A 19,971-nucleotide genomic window follows, 5' to 3' on the forward strand; every position below is an offset into this window, starting at 1 on the left:
AAGAAATGTATTGAAAACAGTGTGCGTCTTATCATTGAGGTTGTATTGTTAAGAAAATGAGTTAGGAGACAAAGTAACGGTGTTCCTACATGAAGTTAGTGAGTCTCTCTTAGATTGGAGTTGAATAGCGTCCTAGCTCATTCAGCAACAGAGACAATCACGATCTTAGCTCTTTTAGCCAGAAATGCATTGAAAGCAGTGTGCGTCTTATCATTGAGGTTGTCTTGTTAGGAAAATGAGTTAGGAGACAAAGTAATGGTGTTCCTACATGAAGTTAGTTAGTCTCTCTTAGATTAGAGTTGAATAGCGTCCTAGCTCATTCAGCAACAGAGACAATCACGATCTTAGCTCTTTTAGCAAGAAATGCTTTGAAAACAGTGTGCGTCTTATCATTGAGGTTGTCTTGTTAGGAAAATGAGTTAGGAGACAAAGTAACGGTGTTCCTACATGAAGTTAGTGAGTCTCTCTTAGATTGGAGTTGAATAGCGTCCTAGCTCAATCAGCAACAGAGACAATCACGATCTTAGCTCTTTTAGCAAGAAATGCATTGAAAACAGTGTGCGTCTTATCATTGAGGTTGTCTTGTTAGGAAAATGAGTTAGGAGACAAAGTAACGGTGTTCCTACATGAAGTTAGTGAGTCTCTCTTAGATTAGAGTTGAATAGCGTCCTAGCTCATTCAGCAACAGAGACAATCACGATCTTAGCCCTTTTAGCCAGAAATGCATTGAAAAGAGTGTGCGTCTTATCATTGAGGTGTCTTGTTAGGAAAATGAGTTAGGAGACAAAGTAACGGTGTTCCTACATGAAGTTAGTGAGTCTCTCTTAGATTGGAGTTGAATAGCGTCCTAGCTCATTCAGCAACAGAGACAATCACGATCTTAGCTCTTTTAGCAAGAAATGCATTGAAAACAGTGTGCGTCTTATCATTGAGGTTGTCTTGTTAGGAAAATGAGTTAGGAGACAAAGTAACGGTGTTCCTACATGAAGTTAGTGAGTCTCTCTTAGATTAGAGTTGAATAGCGTCCTAGCTCTTTCAGCAACAGAGACAATCACGATCTTAGCTCTTTTAGCAAGAAATGTATTGAAAACAGTGTGCGTCTTATCATTGAGGTTGTATTGTTAAGAAAATAAGTTAGGAGACAAAGTAACGGTGTTCCTACATGAAGTTAGTGAGTCTCTCTTAGATTGGAGTTGAATAGCGTCCTAGCTCATTCAGCAACAGAGACAATCACGATCTTAGCTCTTTTAGCCAGAAATGCATTGAAAGCAGTGTGCGTCTTATCATTGAGGTTGTCTTGTTAGGAAAATGAGTTAGGAGACAAAGTAATGGTGTTCCTACATGAAGTTAGTGAGTCTCTCTTAGATTAGAGTTGAATAGCGTCCTAGCTCATTCAGCAACAGAGACAATCACGATCTTAGCTCTTTTAGCAAGAAATGCTTTGAAAACAGTGTGCGTCTTATCATTGAGGTTGTCTTGTTAGGAAAATGAGTTAGGAGACAAAGTAACGGTGTTCCTACATGAAGTTAGTGAGTCTCTCTTAGATTGGAGTTGAATAGCGTCCTAGCTCAATCAGCAACAGAGACAATCACGATCTTAGCTCTTTTAGCAAGAAATGCATTGAAAACAGTGTGCGTCTTATCATTGAGGTTGTCTTGTTAGGAAAATGAGTTAGGAGACAAAGTAACGGTGTTCCTACATGAAGTTAGTGAGTCTCTCTTAGATTAGAGTTGAATAGCGTCCTAGCTCATTCAGCAACAGAGACAATCACGATCTTAGCTCTTTTAGCAAGAAATGTATTGAAAACAGTGTGCGTCTTATCATTGAGGTTGTATTGTTAAGAAAATGAGTTAGGAGACAAAGTAACGGTGTTCCTACATGAAGTTAGTGAGTCTCTCTTAGATTGGAGTTGAATAGCGTCCTAGCTCATTCAGCAACAGAGACAATCACGATCTTAGCTCTTTTAGCAAGAAATGCATTGAAAGCAGTGTGCGTCTTATCATTGAGGTTGTCTTGTTAGGAAAATGAGTTAGGAGACAAAGTAATGGTGTTCCTACATGAAGTTAGTGAGTCTCTCTTAGATTAGAGTTGAATAGCGTCCTAGCTCATTCAGCAACAGAGACAATCACGATCTTAGCTCTTTTAGCAAGAAATGCTTTGAAAACAGTGTGCGTCTTATCATTGAGGTTGTCTTGTTAGGAAAATGAGTTAGGAGACAAAGTAACGGTGTTCCTACATGAAGTTAGTGAGTCTCTCTTAGATTGGAGTTGAATAGCGTCCTAGCTCATTCAGCAACAGAGACAATCACGATCTTAGCTCTTTTAGCTAGAAATGCATTGAAAACAGTGTGCGTCTTATCATTGAGGTGGTCTTGTTAGGAAAATGAGTTAGGAGACAAAGTAACGGTGTTCCTACATGAAGTTAGTGAGTCTCTCTTAGATTATAGTTGAATAGCGTCCTAGCTCATTCAGCAACAGAAACAATCACGATCTTAGCTCTTTTAGCAAGAAATGCATTGAAAACAGTGTGCGTCTTATCATTGAGGTTGTCTTGTTAGGAAAATGAGTTAGGAGACAAAGTAACGGTGTTCCTACATGAAGTTAGTGAGTCTCTCTTAGATTGGAGTTGAATAGCGTCCTAGCTCATTCAGCAACAGAGACAATCACGATCTTAGCTCTTTTAGCCAGAAATGCATTGAAAACAGTGTGCGTCTTATCATTGAGGTTGTCTTGTTAGGGAAATGAGTTAGGAGACAAAGTAACGGTGTTCCTACATGAAGTTAGTGAGTCTCTCTTAGATTAGAGTTGAATAGCGTCCTAGCTCATTCAGCAACAGAGACAATCACGATCTTAGCTCTTTTAGCAAGAAATGCTTTGAAAACCGTGTGCGTCTTATCATTGAGGTTGTCTTGTTAGGAAAATGAGTTAGGAGACAAAGTAACGGTGTTCCTACATGAAGTTAGTGAGTCTTTCTTAGATTGAAGTTGAATAGCGTCCTAGCTCATTCAGCAACAGAGACAATCACGATCTTAGCTCTTTTAGCCAGAAATGCATTGAAAACAGTGTGCGTCTTATCATTGAGGTTGTCTTGTTAGGAAAATGAGTTAGGAGACAAAGTAACGGTGTTCCTACATGAAGTTAGTGAGTCTTTCTTAGATTGAAGTTGAATAGCGTCCTAGCTCATTCAGCAACAGAGACAATCACGATCTTAGCTCTTTTAGCCAGAAATGCATTGAAAACAGTGTGCGTCTTATCATTGAGGTTGTCTTGTTAGGAAAATGAGTTAGGAGACAAAGTAACGGTGTTCCTACATGAAGTTACTGAGTCTCTCTTAGATTAGAGTTGAATAGCGTCCTAGCTCATTCAGCAACAGAGACAATCACGATCTTAGCTCTTTTAGCCAGAAATACATTGAAAACAGTGTGCGTCTTTTCATTGAGGTTGTCTTGTTAGGAAAATGAGTTAGGAGACAAAGCAACGGTTTTCCTACATGAAGTTACTGAGTCTCTCTTAGATTAGAGTTGAATAGCGTCCTAGCTCATTCAGCAACAGAGACAATCACGATCTTAGCTCTTTTAGCCAGAAATGCATTGAAAACAGTGTGCGTCTTATCATTGAGGTTGTCTTGTTAGGAAAATGAGTTAGGAGACAAAGCAACGGTGTTCCTACATGAAGTTAGTGAGTCTCTCTTAGATTGGAGTTGAATAGCGTCCTAGCTCATTCAGCAACAGAGACAATCACGATCTTAGCTCTTTTAGCCAGAAATGCATTGAAAACAGTGTGCGTCTTATCATTGAGGTTGTCTTGTTAGGAAAATGAGTTAGGAGACAAAGCAACGGTGTTCCTACATGAAGTTAGTGAGTCTCTCTTAGATTAGAGTTGAATAGCGTCCTAGCTCATTCAGCAACAGAGACAATCACGATCTTAGCTCTTTTAGCCTGAAATGCATTGAAAGCAGTGTGCGTCTTATCATTGAGGTTGTCTTGTTAGGAAAATGAGTTAGGAGGCAAAGTAACGGTGTTCCTACATGAAGTTAGTGAGTCTCTCTTAGATTAGAGTTGAATAGCGTCCTAGCTCATTCAGCAACAGAGACAATCACGATCTTAGCTCTTTTAGCCAGAAATGCATTGAAAGCAGTGTGCGTCTTATCATTGAGGTTGTCTTGTTAGGAAAATGAGTTAGGAGACAAAGCAACGGTGTTCCTACATTAAGTTAGTGAGTCTCTCTTAGATTGGAGTTGAATAGCGTCCTAGCTCATTCAGCAACAGAGACAATCACGATCTTAGCTCTTTTAGCCAGAAATGCATTGAAAGCAGTGTGCGTCTTATCATTGAGGTTGTCTTGTTAGGAAAATGAGTTAGGAGACAAAGCAACGGTGTTCCTACATTAAGTTAGTGAGTCTCTCTTAGATTGGAGTTGAATAGCGTCCTAGCTCATTCAGCAACAGAGACAATCACGATCTTAGCTCTTTTAGCCAGAAATGCATTGAAAACAGTGTGCGTCTTATCATTGAGGTTGTCTTGTTAGGAAAATGAGTTAGGAGACAAAGCAACGGTGTTCCTACATGAAGTTAGTGAGTCTCTCTTAGATTAGAGTTGAATAGCGTCCTAGCTCATTCAGCAACAGAGACAATCACGATCTTAGCTCTTTTAGCCAGAAATGCATTGAAAGCAGTGTGCGTCTTATCATTGAGGTTGTCTTGTTAGGAAAATGAGTTAGGAGACAAAGTAACGGTGTTCCTACATGAAGTTAGTGAGTCTCTCTTAGATTAGAGTTGAATAGCGTCCTAGCTCATTCAGCAACAGAGACAATCACGATCTTAGCCCTTTTAGCCAGAAATGCATTGAAAGCAGTGTGCGTCTTATCATTGATGTTGTCTTGTTAGGAAAATGAGTTAGGAGACAAAGTAACGGTGTTCCTACATGAAGTTAGTGAGTCTCTCTTAGATTAGAGTTGAATAGCGTCCTAGCTCATTCAGCAACAGAGACAATCACGATCTTAGCTCTTTTAGCCAGAAATGCATTGAAAACAGTGTGCGTCTTATCATTGAGGTTGTCTTGTTAGGAAAATGAGTTAGGAGACAAAGCAACGGTGTTCCTACATGAAGTTAGTGAGTCTCTCTTAGACTAGAGTTGAATAGCGTCCTAGCTCATTCAGCAACAGAGACAATCACGATCTTAGCTCTTTTAGCTAGAAATGCATTGAAAACAGTGTGCGTCTTATCATTGAGGTTGTCTTGTTAGGAAAATGAGTTAGGAGACAAAGCAACGGTGTTCCTACATGAAGTTAGTGAGTCTCTCTTAGATTAGAGTTGAATAGCGTCCTAGCTCATTCAGCAACAGAGACAATCACGATCTTAGCTCTTTTAGCCTGAAATGCATTGAAAGCAGTGTGCGTCTTATCATTGAGGTTGTCTTGTTAGGAAAATGAGTTAGGAGGCAAAGTAACGGTGTTCCTACATGAAGTTAGTGAGTCTCTCTTAGATTAGAGTTGAATAGCGTCCTAGCTCATTCAGCAACAGAGACAATCACGATCTTAGCTCTTTTAGCCAGAAATGCATTGAAAGCAATGTGCGTCTTATCATTGAGGTTGTCTTGTTAGGAAAATGAGTTAGGAGACAAAGTAACGGTGTTCCTACATGAAGTTAGTGAGTCTCTCTTAGATTAGAGTTGAATAGCGTCCTAGCTCATTCAGCAACAGAGACAATCACGATCTTAGCTCTTTTAGCTAGAAATGCATTGAAAACAGTGTGCGTCTTATCATTGAGGTTGTCTTGTTAGGAAAATGAGTTAGGAGACAAAGCAACGGTGTTCCTACATGAAGTTAGTGAGTCTCTCTTAGATTGGAGTTGAATAGCGTCCTAGCTCATTCAGCAACAGAGACAATCACGATCTTAGCTCTTTTAGCCAGAAATGCATTGAAAACAGTGTGCGTCTTATCATTGAGGTTGTCTTGTTAGGAAAATGAGTTAGGAGACAAAGCAACGGTGTTCCTACATGAAGTTAGTGAGTCTCTCTTAGATTAGAGTTGAATAGCGTCCTAGCTCATTCAGCAACAGAGACAATCACGATCTTAGCTCTTTTAGCCAGAAATGCATTGAAAACAGTGTGCGTCTTATCATTGAGGTTGTCTTGTTAGGAAAATGAGTTAGGAGACAAAGTAACGGTGTTCCTACATGAAGTTAGTGAGTCTCTCTTAGATTAGAGTTGAATAGCGTCCTAGCTCATTCAGCAACAGAGACAATCACGATCTTAGCTCTTTTAGCCAGAAATGCATTGAAAACAGTGTGCGTCTTATCATTGAGGTTGTCTTGTTAGGAAAATGAGTTAGGAGACAAAGTAACGGTGTTCCTACATGAAGTTAGTGAGTCTCTCTTAGATTAGAGTTGAATAGCGTCCTAGCTCATTCAGCAACAGAGACAATCACGATCTTAGCTCTTTTAGCAAGAAATGTATTGAAAACAGTGTGCGTCTTATCATTGAGGTTGTCTTGTTAGGAAAATGAGTTAGGAGACAAAGTAACGGTGTTCCTACATGAAGTTAGTGAGTCTCTCTTAGATTGGAGTTGAATAGCGTCCTAGCTCATTCAGCAACAGAGACAATCACGATCTTAGCTCTTTTAGCCAGAAATGCATTGAAAACAGTGTGCGTCTTATCATTGAGGTTGTCTTGTTAGGAAAATGAGTTAGGAGACAAAGTAACGGTGTTCCTACATGAAGTTAGTGAGTCTCTCTTAGATTAGAGTTGAATAGCGTCCTAGCTCATTCAGCAACAGAGACAATCACAATCTTAGCTCTTTTAGCCAGAAATGCATTGAAAACAGTGTGCGTCTTATCATTGAGGTTGTCTTGTTAGGAAAATGAGTTAGGAGACAAAGTAACGGTGTTCCTACATGAAGTTAGTGAGTCTTTCTTAGATTGAAGTTGAATAGCGTCCTAGCTAATTCATCAACAGAGACAATCACGATCTTAGCTCTTTTAGCTAGAAATGCATTGAAAACAGTGTGCGTCTTATCATTGAGGTTGTCTTGTTAGGAAAATGAGTTAGGAGACAAAGTAACGGTGTTCCTACATGAAGTTAGTGAGTCTCTCTTAGATTAGAGTTGAATAGCGTCCTACCTCATTCAGCAGCAGAGACAATCACGATCTTAGCTCTTTTAGCCATAAATGCATTGAAAGCAGTGTGCGTCTTATCATTTAGGTTGTCTTGTTAGGAAAATGAGTTAGGAGACAAAGTAACGGTGTTCCTACATGAAGTTAGTGAGTCTCTCTTAGATTAGAGTTGAATAGCGTCCTAGCTCATTCAGCAACAGGGACAATCACGATCTTAGCCCTTTTAGCCAGAAATACATTGAAAAGAGTGTGCGTCTTATCATTGAGGTGTCTTGTTAGGAAAATGAGTTAGGAGACAAAGTAACGGTGTTCCTACATGAAGTTAGTGAGTCTCTCTTAGATTGGAGTTGAATAGCGTCCTAGCTCATTCAGCAACAGAGACAATCACGATCTTAGCTCTTTTAGCCAGAAATGCATTGAAAACAGTGTGCGTCTTATCATTGAGGTTGTCTTGTTAGGAAAATGAGTTAGGAGACAAAGTAACGGTGTTCCTACATGAAGTTAGTGAGTCTCTCTTAGATTAGAGTTGAATAGCGTCCTAGCTCATTCAGCAACAGAGACAATCACGATCTTAGCTCTTTTAGCCAGAAATGCATTGAAAACAGTGTGCGTCTTATCATTGAGGTTGTCTTGTTAGGAAAATGAGTTAGGAGACAAAGCAACGGTGTTTCTACATGAAGTTAGTGAGTCTCTCTTAGATTAGAGTTGAATAGCGTCCTAGCTCATTCAGCAACAGAGACAATCACGATCTTAGCTCTTTTAGCAAGAAATGCTTTGAAAACAGTGTGTGTCTTATCATTGAGGTTGTCTTGTTAGGAAAATGAGTTAGGAGACAAAGTAACGGTGTTCCTACATGAAGTTAGTGAGTCTTTCTTAGATTGAAGTTGAATAGCGTCCTAGCTCATTCAGCAACAGAGAGAATCACGATCTTAGCTCTTTTAGCTAGAAATGCATTGAAAACAGTGTGCGTCTTATCATTGAGGTTGTCTTGTTAGGAAAATGAGTTAGGAGACAAAGTAACGGTGTACCTACATGAAGTTAGTGAGTCTCTCTTAGATTAGAGTTGAATAGCGTCCTAGCTCATTCAGCAACAGAGACAATCACGATCTTAGCTCTTTTAGCCAGAAATGCATTGAAAGCAGTGTGCGTCTTATCATTGAGGTTGTCTTGTTAGGAAAATGAGTTAGGAGACAAAGTAACGGTGTTCCTACATGAAGTTAGTGAGTCTCTCTTAGATTAGAGTTGAATAGCGTCCTAGCTCATTCAGCAACAGAGACAATCACGATCTTAGCCCTTTTAGCCAGAAATGCATTGAAAAGAGTGTGCGTCTTATCATTGAGGTGTCTTGTTAGGAAAATGAGTTAGGAGACAAAGTAACGGTGTTCCTACATGAAGTTAGTGAGTCTCTCTTAGATTGGAGTTGAATAGCGTCCTAGCTCATTCAGCAACAGAGACAATCACGATCTTAGCTCTTTTAGCAAGAAATGCATTGAAAACAGTGTGCGTCTTATCATTGAGGTTGTCTTGTTAGGAAAATGAGTTAGGAGACAAAGTAACGGTGTTCCTACATGAAGTTAGTGAGTCTCTCTTAGATTAGAGTTGAATAGCGTCCTAGCTCATTCAGCAACAGAGACAATCACGATCTTAGCTCTTTTAGCAAGAAATGTATTGAAAACAGTGTGCGTCTTATCATTGAGGTTGTATTGTTAAGAAAATGAGTTAGGAGACAAAGTAACGGTGTTCCTACATGAAGTTAGTGAGTCTCTCTTAGATTGGAGTTGAATAGCGTCCTAGCTCATTCAGCAACAGAGACAATCACGATCTTAGCTCTTTTAGCCAGAAATGCATTGAAAGCAGTGTGCGTCTTATCATTGAGGTTGTCTTGTTAGGAAAATGAGTTAGGAGACAAAGTAATGGTGTTCCTACATGAAGTTAGTGAGTCTCTCTTAGATTAGAGTTGAATAGCGTCCTAGCTCATTCAGCAACAGAGACAATCACGATCTTAGCTCTTTTAGCAAGAAATGCTTTGAAAACAGTGTGCGTCTTATCATTGAGGTTGTCTTGTTAGGAAAATGAGTTAGGAGACAAAGTAACGGTGTTCCTACATGAAGTTAGTGAGTCTCTCTTAGATTGGAGTTGAATATCGTCCTAGCTCATTCAGCAACAGAGACAATCACGATCTTAGCTCTTTTAGCAAGAAATGCATTGAAAACAGTGTGCGTCTTATCATTGAGGTTGTCTTGTTAGGAAAATGAGTTAGGAGACAAAGTAACGGTGTTCCTACATGAAGTTAGTGAGTCTCTCTTAGATTAGAGTTGAATAGCGTCCTAGCTCATTCAGCAACAGAGACAATCACGATCTTAGCTCTTTTAGCAAGAAATGTATTGAAAACAGTGTGCGTCTTATCATTGAGGTTGTATTGTTAAGAAAATGAGTTAGGAGACAAAGTAACGGTGTTCCTACATGAAGTTAGTGAGTCTCTCTTAGATTGGAGTTGAATAGCGTCCTAGCTCATTCAGCAACAGAGACAATCACGATCTTAGCTCTTTTAGCCAGAAATGCATTGAAAGCAGTGTGCGTCTTATCATTGAGGTTGTCTTGTTAGGAAAATGAGTTAGGAGACAAAGTAATGGTGTTCCTACATGAAGTTAGTGAGTCTCTCTTAGATTAGAGTTGAATAGCGTCCTAGCTCATTCAGCAACAGAGACAATCACGATCTTAGCTCTTTTAGCCAGAAATGCATTGAAAACAGTGTGCGTCTTATCATTGAGGTTGTCTTGTTAGGAAAATGAGTTAGGAGACAAAGTAACGGTGTTCCTACATGAAGTTAGTGAGTCTCTCTTAGATTAGAGTTGAATAGCGTCCTAGCTCATTCAGCAACAGAGACAATCACGATCTTAGCTCTTTTAGCCAGAAATGCATTGAAAACAGTGTGCGTCTTATCATTGAGGTTGTCTTGTTAGGAAAATGAGTTAGGAGACAAAGTAACGGTGTTCCTACATGAAGTTAGTGAGTCTCTCTTAGATTAGAGTTGAATAGCGTCCTAGCTCATTCAGCAACAGAGACAATCACGATCTTAGCTCTTTTAGCAAGAAATGTATTGAAAACAGTGTGCGTCTTATCATTGAGGTTGTATTGTTAAGAAAATGAGTTAGGAGACAAAGTAACGGTGTTCCTACATGAAGTCAGTGAGTCTCTCTTAGATTGGAGTTGAATAGCGTCCTAGCTCATTCAGCAACAGAGACAATCACGATCTTAGCTCTTTTAGCCAGAAATGCATTGAAAACAGTGTGCGTCTTATCATTGAGGTTGTCTTGTTAGGAAAATGAGTTAGGAGACAAAGTAACGGTGTTCCTACATGAAGTTAGTGAGTCTCTCTTAGATTAGAGTTGAATAGCGTCCTAGCTCATTCAGCAACAGAGACAATCACGATCTTAGCTCTTTTAGCCAGAAATGCATTGAAAACAGTGTGCGTCTTATCATTGAGGTTGTCTTGTTAGGAAAATGAGTTAGGAGACAAAGTAACGGTGTTCCTACATGAAGTTAGTGAGTCTCTCTTAGATTAGAGTTGAATAGCGTCCTAGCTCATTCAGCAACAGAGAGAATCACGATCTTAGCTCTTTTAGCCAGAAATGCATTGAAAACAGTGTGCGTCTTATCATTGAGGTTGTCTTGTTAGGAAAATGAGTTAGGAGACAAAGCAACGGTGTTTCTACATGAAGTTAGTGAGTCTCTCTTAGATTAGAGTTGAATAGCGTCCTAGCTCATTCAGCAACAGAGACAATCACGATCTTAGCTCTTTTAGCAAGAAATGCTTTGAAAACAGTGTGCGTCTTATCATTGAGGTTGTCTTGTTAGGAAAATGAGTTAGGAGACAAAGTAACGGTGTTCCTACATGAAGTTAGTGAGTCTTTCTTAGATTGAAGTTGAATAGCGTCCTAGCTCATTCAGCAACAGAGACAATCACGATCTTAGCTCTTTTAGCTAGAAATGCATTGAAAACAGTGTGCGTCTTATCATTGAGGTTGTCTTGTTAGGAAAATGAGTTAGGAGACAAAGTAACGGTGTTCCTACATGAAGTTAGTGAGTCTTTCTTAGATTGAAGTTGAATAGCGTCCTAGCTCATTCAGCAACAGAGACAATCACGATCTTAGCTCTTTTAGCAAGAAATGTATTGAAAACAGTGTGCGTCTTATCATTGAGGTTGTATTGTTAAGAAAATGAGTTAGGAGACAAAGTAACGGTGTTCCTACATGAAGTTAGTGAGTCTCTCTTAGATTGGAGTTGAATAGCGTCCTAGCTCATTCAGCAACAGAGACAATCACGATCTTAGCTCTTTTAGCCAGAAATGCATTGAAAACAGTGTGCGTCTTATCATTGAGGTTGTCTTGTTAGGAAAATGAGTTAGGAGACAAAGTAACGGTGTTCCTACATGAAGTTAGTGAGTCTCTCTTAGATTAGAGTTGAATAGCGTCCTAGCTCATTCAGCAACAGAGACAATCACGATCTTAGCTCTTTTAGCCAGAAATGCATTGAAAACAGTGTGCGTCTTATCATTGAGGTTGTCTTGTTAGGAAAATGAGTTAGGAGACAAAGTAACGGTGTTCCTACATGAAGTTAGTGAGTCTCTCTTAGATTAGAGTTGAATAGCGTCCTAGCTCATTCAGCAACAGAGAGAATCACGATCTTAGCTCTTTTAGCCAGAAATGCATTGAAAACAGTGTGCGTCTTATCATTGAGGTTGTCTTGTTAGGAAAATGAGTTAGGAGACAAAGCAACGGTGTTTCTACATGAAGTTAGTGAGTCTCTCTTAGATTAGAGTTGAATAGCGTCCTAGCTCATTCAGCAACAGAGACAATCACGATCTTAGCTCTTTTAGCAAGAAATGCTTTGAAAACAGTGTGCGTCTTATCATTGAGGTTGTCTTGTTAGGAAAATGAGTTAGGAGACAAAGTAACGGTGTTCCTACATGAAGTTAGTGAGTCTTTCTTAGATTGAAGTTGAATAGCGTCCTAGCTCATTCAGCAACAGAGACAATCACGATCTTAGCTCTTTTAGCTAGAAATGCATTGAAAACAGTGTGCGTCTTATCATTGAGGTTGTCTTGTTAGGAAAATGAGTTAGGAGACAAAGTAACGGTGTTCCTACATGAAGTTAGTGAGTCTTTCTTAGATTGAAGTTGAATAGCGTCCTAGCTCATTCAGCAACAGAGACAATCACGATCTTAGCTCTTTTAGCTAGAAATGCATTGAAAACAGTGTGCGTCTTATCATTGAGGTTGTCTTGTTAGGAAAATGAGTTAGGAGACAAAGTAACGGTGTTCCTACATGAAGTTAGTGAGTCTCTCTTAGATTAGAGTTGAATAGCGTCCTAGCTCATTCAGCAACAGAGACAATCACGATCTTAGCTCTTTTAGCCAGAAATGCATTGAAAGCAGTGTGCGTCTTATCATTGAGGTTGTCTTGTTAGGAAAATGAGTTAGGAGACAAAGCAACGGTGTTCCTACATGAAGTTAGTGAGTCTCTCTTAGATTGGAGTTGAATAGCGTCCTAGCTCATTCAGCAACAGAGACAATCACGATCTTAGCTCTTTTAGCCAGAAATGCATTGAAAGCAGTGTGCGTCTTATCATTGAGGTTGTCTTGTTAGGAAAATGAGTTACGAGACAAAGTAACGGTGTTCCTACATGAAGTTAGTGAGTCTCTCTTAGATTAGAGTTGAATAGCGTCCTAGCTCATTCAGCAACAGAGACAATCACGATCTTAGCCCTTTTAGCCAGAAATGCATTGAAAAGAGTGTGCGTCTTATCATTGAGGTGTCTTGTTAGGAAAATGAGTTAGGAGACAAAGTAACGGTGTTCCTACATGAAGTTAGTGAGTCTCTCTTAGATTGGAGTTGAATAGCGTCCTAGCTCATTCAGCAACAGAGACAATCACGATCTTAGCTCTTTTAGCAAGAAATGCATTGAAAACAGTGTGCGTCTTATCATTGAGGTTGTCTTGTTAGGAAAATGAGTTAGGAGACAAAGTAACGGTGTTCCTACATGAAGTTAGTGAGTCTCTCTTAGATTAGAGTTGAATAGCGTCCTAGCTCATTCAGCAACAGAGACAATCACGATCTTAGCTCTTTTAGCAAGAAATGTATTGAAAACAGTGTGCGTCTTATCATTGAGGTTGTATTGTTAAGAAAATGAGTTAGGAGACAAAGTAACGGTGTTCCTACATGAAGTTAGTGAGTCTCTCTTAGATTGGAGTTGAATAGCGTCCTAGCTCATTCAGCAACAGAGACAATCACGATCTTAGCTCTTTTAGCCAGAAATGCATTGAAAGCAGTGTGCGTCTTATCATTGAGGTTGTCTTGTTAGGAAAATGAGTTAGGAGACAAAGTAATGGTGTTCCTACATGAAGTTAGTGAGTCTCTCTTAGATTAGAGTTGAATAGCGTCCTAGCTCATTCAGCAACAGAGACAATCACGATCTTAGCTCTTTTAGCAAGAAATGCTTTGAAAACAGTGTGCGTCTTATCATTGAGGTTGTCTTGTTAGGAAAATGAGTTAGGAGACAAAGTAACGGTGTTCCTACATGAAGTTAGTGAGTCTCTCTTAGATTGGAGTTGAATAGCGTCCTAGCTCATTCAGCAACAGAGACAATCACGATCTTAGCTCTTTTAGCAAGAAATGCATTGAAAACAGTGTGCGTCTTATCATTGAGGTTGTCTTGTTAGGAAAATGAGTTAGGAGACAAAGTAACGGTGTTCCTACATGAAGTTAGTGAGTCTCTCTTAGATTAGAGTTGAATAGCGTCCTAGCTCATTCAGCAACAGAGACAATCACGATCTTAGCTCTTTTAGCAAGAAATGTATTGAAAACAGTGTGCGTCTTATCATTGAGGTTGTATTGTTAAGAAAATGAGTTAGGAGACAAAGTAACGGTGTTCCTACATGAAGTTAGTGAGTCTCTCTTAGATTGGAGTTGAATAGCGTCCTAGCTCATTCAGCAACAGAGACAATCACGATCTTAGCTCTTTTAGCCAGAAATGCATTGAAAACAGTGTGCGTCTTATCATTGAGGTTGTCTTGTTAGGAAAATGAGTTAGGAGACAAAGTAACGGTGTTCCTACATGAAGTTAGTGAGTCTCTCTTAGATTAGAGTTGAATAGCGTCCTAGCTCATTCAGCAACAGAGACAATCACGATCTTAGCTCTTTTAGCAAGAAATGCTTTGAAAACAGTGTGCGTCTTATCATTGAGGTTGTCTTGTTAGGAAAATGAGTTAGGAGACAAAGTAACGGTGTTCCTACATGAAGTTAGTGAGTCTTTCTTAGATTGAAGTTGAATAGCGTCCTAGCTCATTCAGCAACAGAGACAATCACGATCTTAGCTCTTTTAGCTAGAAATGCATTGAAAACAGTGTGCGTCTTATCATTGAGGTTGTCTTGTTAGGAAAATGAGTTAGGAGACAAAGTAACGGTGTTCCTACATGAAGTTAGTGAGTCTTTCTTAGATTGAAGTTGAATAGCGTCCTAGCTCATTCAGCAACAGAGACAATCACGATCTTAGCTCTTTTAGCTAGAAATGCATTGAAAACAGTGTGCGTCTTATCATTGAGGTTGTCTTGTTAGGAAAATGAGTTAGGAGACAAAGTAACGGTGTTCCTACATGAAGTTAGTGAGTCTCTCTTAGATTAGAGTTGAATAGCGTCCTAGCTCATTCAGCAACAGAGACAATCACGATCTTAGCTCTTTTAGCCAGAAATGCATTGAAAGCAGTGTGCGTCTTATCATTGAGGTTGTCTTGTTAGGAAAATGAGTTAGGAGACAAAGCAACGGTGTTCCTACATGAAGTTAGTGAGTCTCTCTTAGATTGGAGTTGAATAGCGTCCTAGCTCATTCAGCAACAGAGACAATCACGATCTTAGCTCTTTTAGCCAGAAATGCATTGAAAGCAGTGTGCGTCTTATCATTGAGGTTGTCTTGTTAGGAAAATGAGTTACGAGACAAAGTAACGGTGTTCCTACATGAAGTTAGTGAGTCTCTCTTAGATTAGAGTTGAATAGCGTCCTAGCTCATTCAGCAACAGAGACAATCACGATCTTAGCCCTTTTAGCCAGAAATGCATTGAAAAGAGTGTGCGTCTTATCATTGAGGTGTCTTGTTAGGAAAATGAGTTAGGAGACAAAGTAACGGTGTTCCTACATGAAGTTAGTGAGTCTCTCTTAGATTGGAGTTGAATAGCGTCCTAGCTCATTCAGCAACAGAGACAATCACGATCTTAGCTCTTTTAGCAAGAAATGCATTGAAAACAGTGTGCGTCTTATCATTGAGGTTGTCTTGTTAGGAAAATGAGTTAGGAGACAAAGTAACGGTGTTCCTACATGAAGTTAGTGAGTCTCTCTTAGATTAGAGTTGAATAGCGTCCTAGCTCATTCAGCAACAGAGACAATCACGATCTTAGCTCTTTTAGCAAGAAATGTATTGAAAACAGTGTGCGTCTTATCATTGAGGTTGTATTGTTAAGAAAATGAGTTAGGAGACAAAGTAACGGTGTTCCTACATGAAGTTAGTGAGTCTCTCTTAGATTGGAGTTGAATAGCGTCCTAGCTCATTCAGCAACAGAGACAATCACGATCTTAGCTCTTTTAGCCAGAAATGCATTGAAAGCAGTGTGCGTCTTATCATTGAGGTTGTCTTGTTAGGAAAATGAGTTAGGAGACAAAGTAATGGTGTTCCTACATGAAGTTAGTGAGTCTCTCTTAGATTAGAGTTGAATAGCGTCCTAGCTCATTCAGCAACAGAGACAATCACGATCTTAGCTCTTTTAGCAAGAAATGCTTTGAAAACAGTGTGCGTCTTATCATTGAGGTTGTCTTGTTAGGAAAATGAGTTAGGAGACAAAGCAACGGTGTTCCTACATGAAGTTAGTGAGTCTTTCTTAGATTGAAGTTGAATAGCGTCCTAGCTCATTCAGCAACAGAGACAATCACGATCTTAGCTCTTTTAGCTAGAAATGCATTGAAAACAGTGTGCGTCTTATCATTGAGGTTGTCTTGTTAGGAAAATGAGTTAGGAGACAAAGTAACGGTGTTCCTACATGAAGTTAGTGAGTCTTTCTTAGATTGAAGTTGAATAGCGTCCTAGCTCATTCAGCAACAGAGACAATCACGATCTTAGCTCTTTTAGCAAGAAATGTATTGAAAACAGTGTGCGTCTTATCATTGAGGTTGTATTGTTAAGAAAATGAGTTAGGAGACAAAGTAACGGTGTTCCTACATGAAGTTAGTGAGTCTCTCTTAGATTGGAGTTGAATAGCGTCCTAGCTCATTCAGCAACAGAGACAATCACGATCTTAGCTCTTTTAGCCAGAAATGCATTGAAAACAGTGTGCGTCTTATCATTGAGGTTGTCTTGTTAGGAAAATGAGTTAGGAGACAAAGTAACGGTGTTCCTACATGAAGTTAGTGAGTCTCTCTTAGATTAGAGTTGAATAGCGTCCTAGCTCATTCAGCAACAGAGACAATCACGATCTTAGCTCTTTTAGCCAGAAATGCATTGAAAACAGTGTGCGTCTTATCATTGAGGTTGTCTTGTTAGGAAAATGAGTTAGGAGACAAAGTAACGGTGTTCCTACATGAAGTTAGTGAGTCTCTCTTAGATTAGAGTTGAATAGCGTCCTAGCTCATTCAGCAACAGAGAGAATCACGATCTTAGCTCTTTTAGCCAGAAATGCATTGAAAACAGTGTGCGTCTTATCATTGAGGTTGTCTTGTTAGGAAAATGAGTTAGGAGACAAAGCAACGGTGTTTCTACATGAAGTTAGTGAGTCTCTCTTAGATTAGAGTTGAATAGCGTCCTAGCTCATTCAGCAACAGAGACAATCACGATCTTAGCTCTTTTAGCAAGAAATGCTTTGAAAACAGTGTGCGTCTTATCATTGAGGTTGTCTTGTTAGGAAAATGAGTTAGGAGACAAAGTAACGGTGTTCCTACATGAAGTTAGTGAGTCTTTCTTAGATTGAAGTTGAATAGCGTCCTAGCTCATTCAGCAACAGAGACAATCACGATCTTAGCTCTTTTAGCTAGAAATGCATTGAAAACAGTGTGCGTCTTATCATTGAGGTTGTCTTGTTAGGAAAATGAGTTAGGAGACAAAGTAACGGTGTTCCTACATGAAGTTAGTGAGTCTTTCTTAGATTGAAGTTGAATAGCGTCCTAGCTCATTCAGCAACAGAGACAATCACGATCTTAGCTCTTTTAGCTAGAAATGCATTGAAAACAGTGTGCGTCTTATCATTGAGGTTGTCTTGTTAGGAAAATGAGTTAGGAGACAAAGTAACGGTGTTCCTACATGAAGTTAGTGAGTCTCTCTTAGATTAGAGTTGAATAGCGTCCTAGCTCATTCAGCAACAGAGACAATCACGATCTTAGCTCTTTTAGCCAGAAATGCATTGAAAGCAGTGTGCGTCTTATCATTGAGGTTGTCTTGTTAGGAAAATGAGTTAGGAGACAAAGCAACGGTGTTCCTACATGAAGTTAGTGAGTCTCTCTTAGATTGGAGTTGAATAGCGTCCTAGCTCATTCAGCAACAGAGACAATCACGATCTTAGCTCTTTTAGCCAGAAATGCATTGAAAGCAGTGTGCGTCTTATCATTGAGGTTGTCTTGTTAGGAAAATGAGTTACGAGACAAAGTAACGGTGTTCCTACATGAAGTTAGTGAGTCTCTCTTAGATTAGAGTTGAATAGCGTCCTAGCTCATTCAGCAACAGAGACAATCACGATCTTAGCCCTTTTAGCCAGAAATGCATTGAAAAGAGTGTGCGTCTTATCATTGAGGTGTCTTGTTAGGAAAATGAGTTAGGAGACAAAGTAACGGTGTTCCTACATGAAGTTAGTGAGTCTCTCTTAGATTGGAGTTGAATAGCGTCCTAGCTCATTCAGCAACAGAGACAATCACGATCTTAGCTCTTTTAGCAAGAAATGCATTGAAAACAGTGTGCGTCTTATCATTGAGGTTGTCTTGTTAGGAAAATGAGTTAGGAGACAAAGTAACGGTGTTCCTACATGAAGTTAGTGAGTCTCTCTTAGATTAGAGTTGAATAGCGTCCTAGCTCATTCAGCAACAGAGACAATCACGATCTTAGCTCTTTTAGCAAGAAATGTATTGAAAACAGTGTGCGTCTTATCATTGAGGTTGAATTGTTAAGAAAATGAGTTAGGAGACAAAGTAACGGTGTTCCTACATGAAGTTAGTGAGTCTCTCTTAGATTGGAGTTGAATAGCGTCCTAGCTCATTCAGCAACAGAGACAATCACGATCTTAGCTCTTTTAGCCAGAAATGCATTGAAAGCAGTGTGCGTCTTATCATTGAGGTTGTCTTGTTAGGAAAATGAGTTAGGAGACAAAGTAATGGTGTTCCTACATGAAGTTAGTGAGTCTCTCTTAGATTAGAGTTGAATAGCGTCCTAGCTCATTCAGCAACAGAGACAATCACGATCTTAGCTCTTTTAGCAAGAAATGCTTTGAAAACAGTGTGCGTCTTATCATTGAGGTTGTCTTGTTAGGAAAATGAGTTAGGAGACAAAGTAACGGTGTTCCTACATGAAGTTAGTGAGTCTCTCTTAGATTGGAGTTGAATAGCGTCCTAGCTCATTCAGCAACAGAGACAATCACGATCTTAGCTCTTTTAGCAAGAAATGCATTGAAAACAGTGTGCGTCTTATCATTGAGGTTGTCTTGTTAGGAAAATGAGTTAGGAGACAAAGTAACGGTGTTCCTACATGAAGTTAGTGAGTCTCTCTTAGATTAGAGTTGAATAGCGTCCTAGCTCATTCAGCAACAGAGACAATCACGATCTTAGCTCTTTTAGCAAGAAATGTATTGAAAACAGTGTGCGTCTTATCATTGAGGTTGTATTGTTAAGAAAATGAGTTAGGAGACAAAGTAACGGTGTTCCTACATGAAGTTAGTGAGTCTCTCTTAGATTGGAGTTGAATAGCGTCCTAGCTCATTCAGCAACAGAGACAATCACGATCTTAGCTCTTTTAGCAAGAAATGCATTGAAAGCAGTGTGCGTCTTATCATTGAGGTTGTCTTGTTAGGAAAATGAGTTAGGAGACAAAGTAATGGTGTTCCTACATGAAGTTAGTGAGTCTCTCTTAGATTAGAGTTGAATAGCGTCCTAGCTCATTCAGCAACAGAGACAATCACGATCTTAGCTCTTTTAGCAAGAAATGCTTTGAAAACAGTGTGCGTCTTATCATTGAGGTTGTCTTGTTAGGAAAATGAGTTAGGAGACAAAGTAACGGTGTTCCTACATGAAGTTAGTGAGTCTCTCTTAGATTGGAGTTGAATAGCGTCCTAGCTCATTCAGCAACAGAGACAATCACGATCTTAGCTCTTTTAACTAGAAATGCATTGAAAACAGTGTGCGTCTTATCATTGAGGTTGTCTTGTTAGGAAAATGAGTTAGGAGACAAAGTAATGGTGTTCCTACATGAAGTTAGTGAGTCTCTCTTAGATTAGAGTTGAATAGCGTCCTAGCTCATTCAGCAACAGAGACAATCACGATCTTAGCTCTTTTAGCAAGAAATGTATTGAAAACAGTGTGCGTCTTATCATTGAGGTTGTATTGTTAAGAAAATGAGTTAGGAGACAAAGTAACGGTGTTTCTACATGAAGTTAGTGAGTCTCTCTTAGATTGGAGTTGAATAGCGTCCTAGCTCATTCAGCAACAGAGACAATCACGATCTTAGCTCTTTTAGCCAGAAATGCATTGAAAACAGTGTGCGTCTTATCATTGAGGTTGTCTTGTTAGGAAAATGAGTTAGGAGACAAAGTAACGGTGTTCCTACATGAAGTTAGTGAGTCTCT

Source organism: Engystomops pustulosus, chromosome 5 (genome assembly GCF_040894005.1).
Source record: "Engystomops pustulosus chromosome 5, aEngPut4.maternal, whole genome shotgun sequence".
Classification (NCBI taxonomy): Eukaryota; Metazoa; Chordata; class Amphibia; order Anura; family Leptodactylidae; genus Engystomops; species Engystomops pustulosus.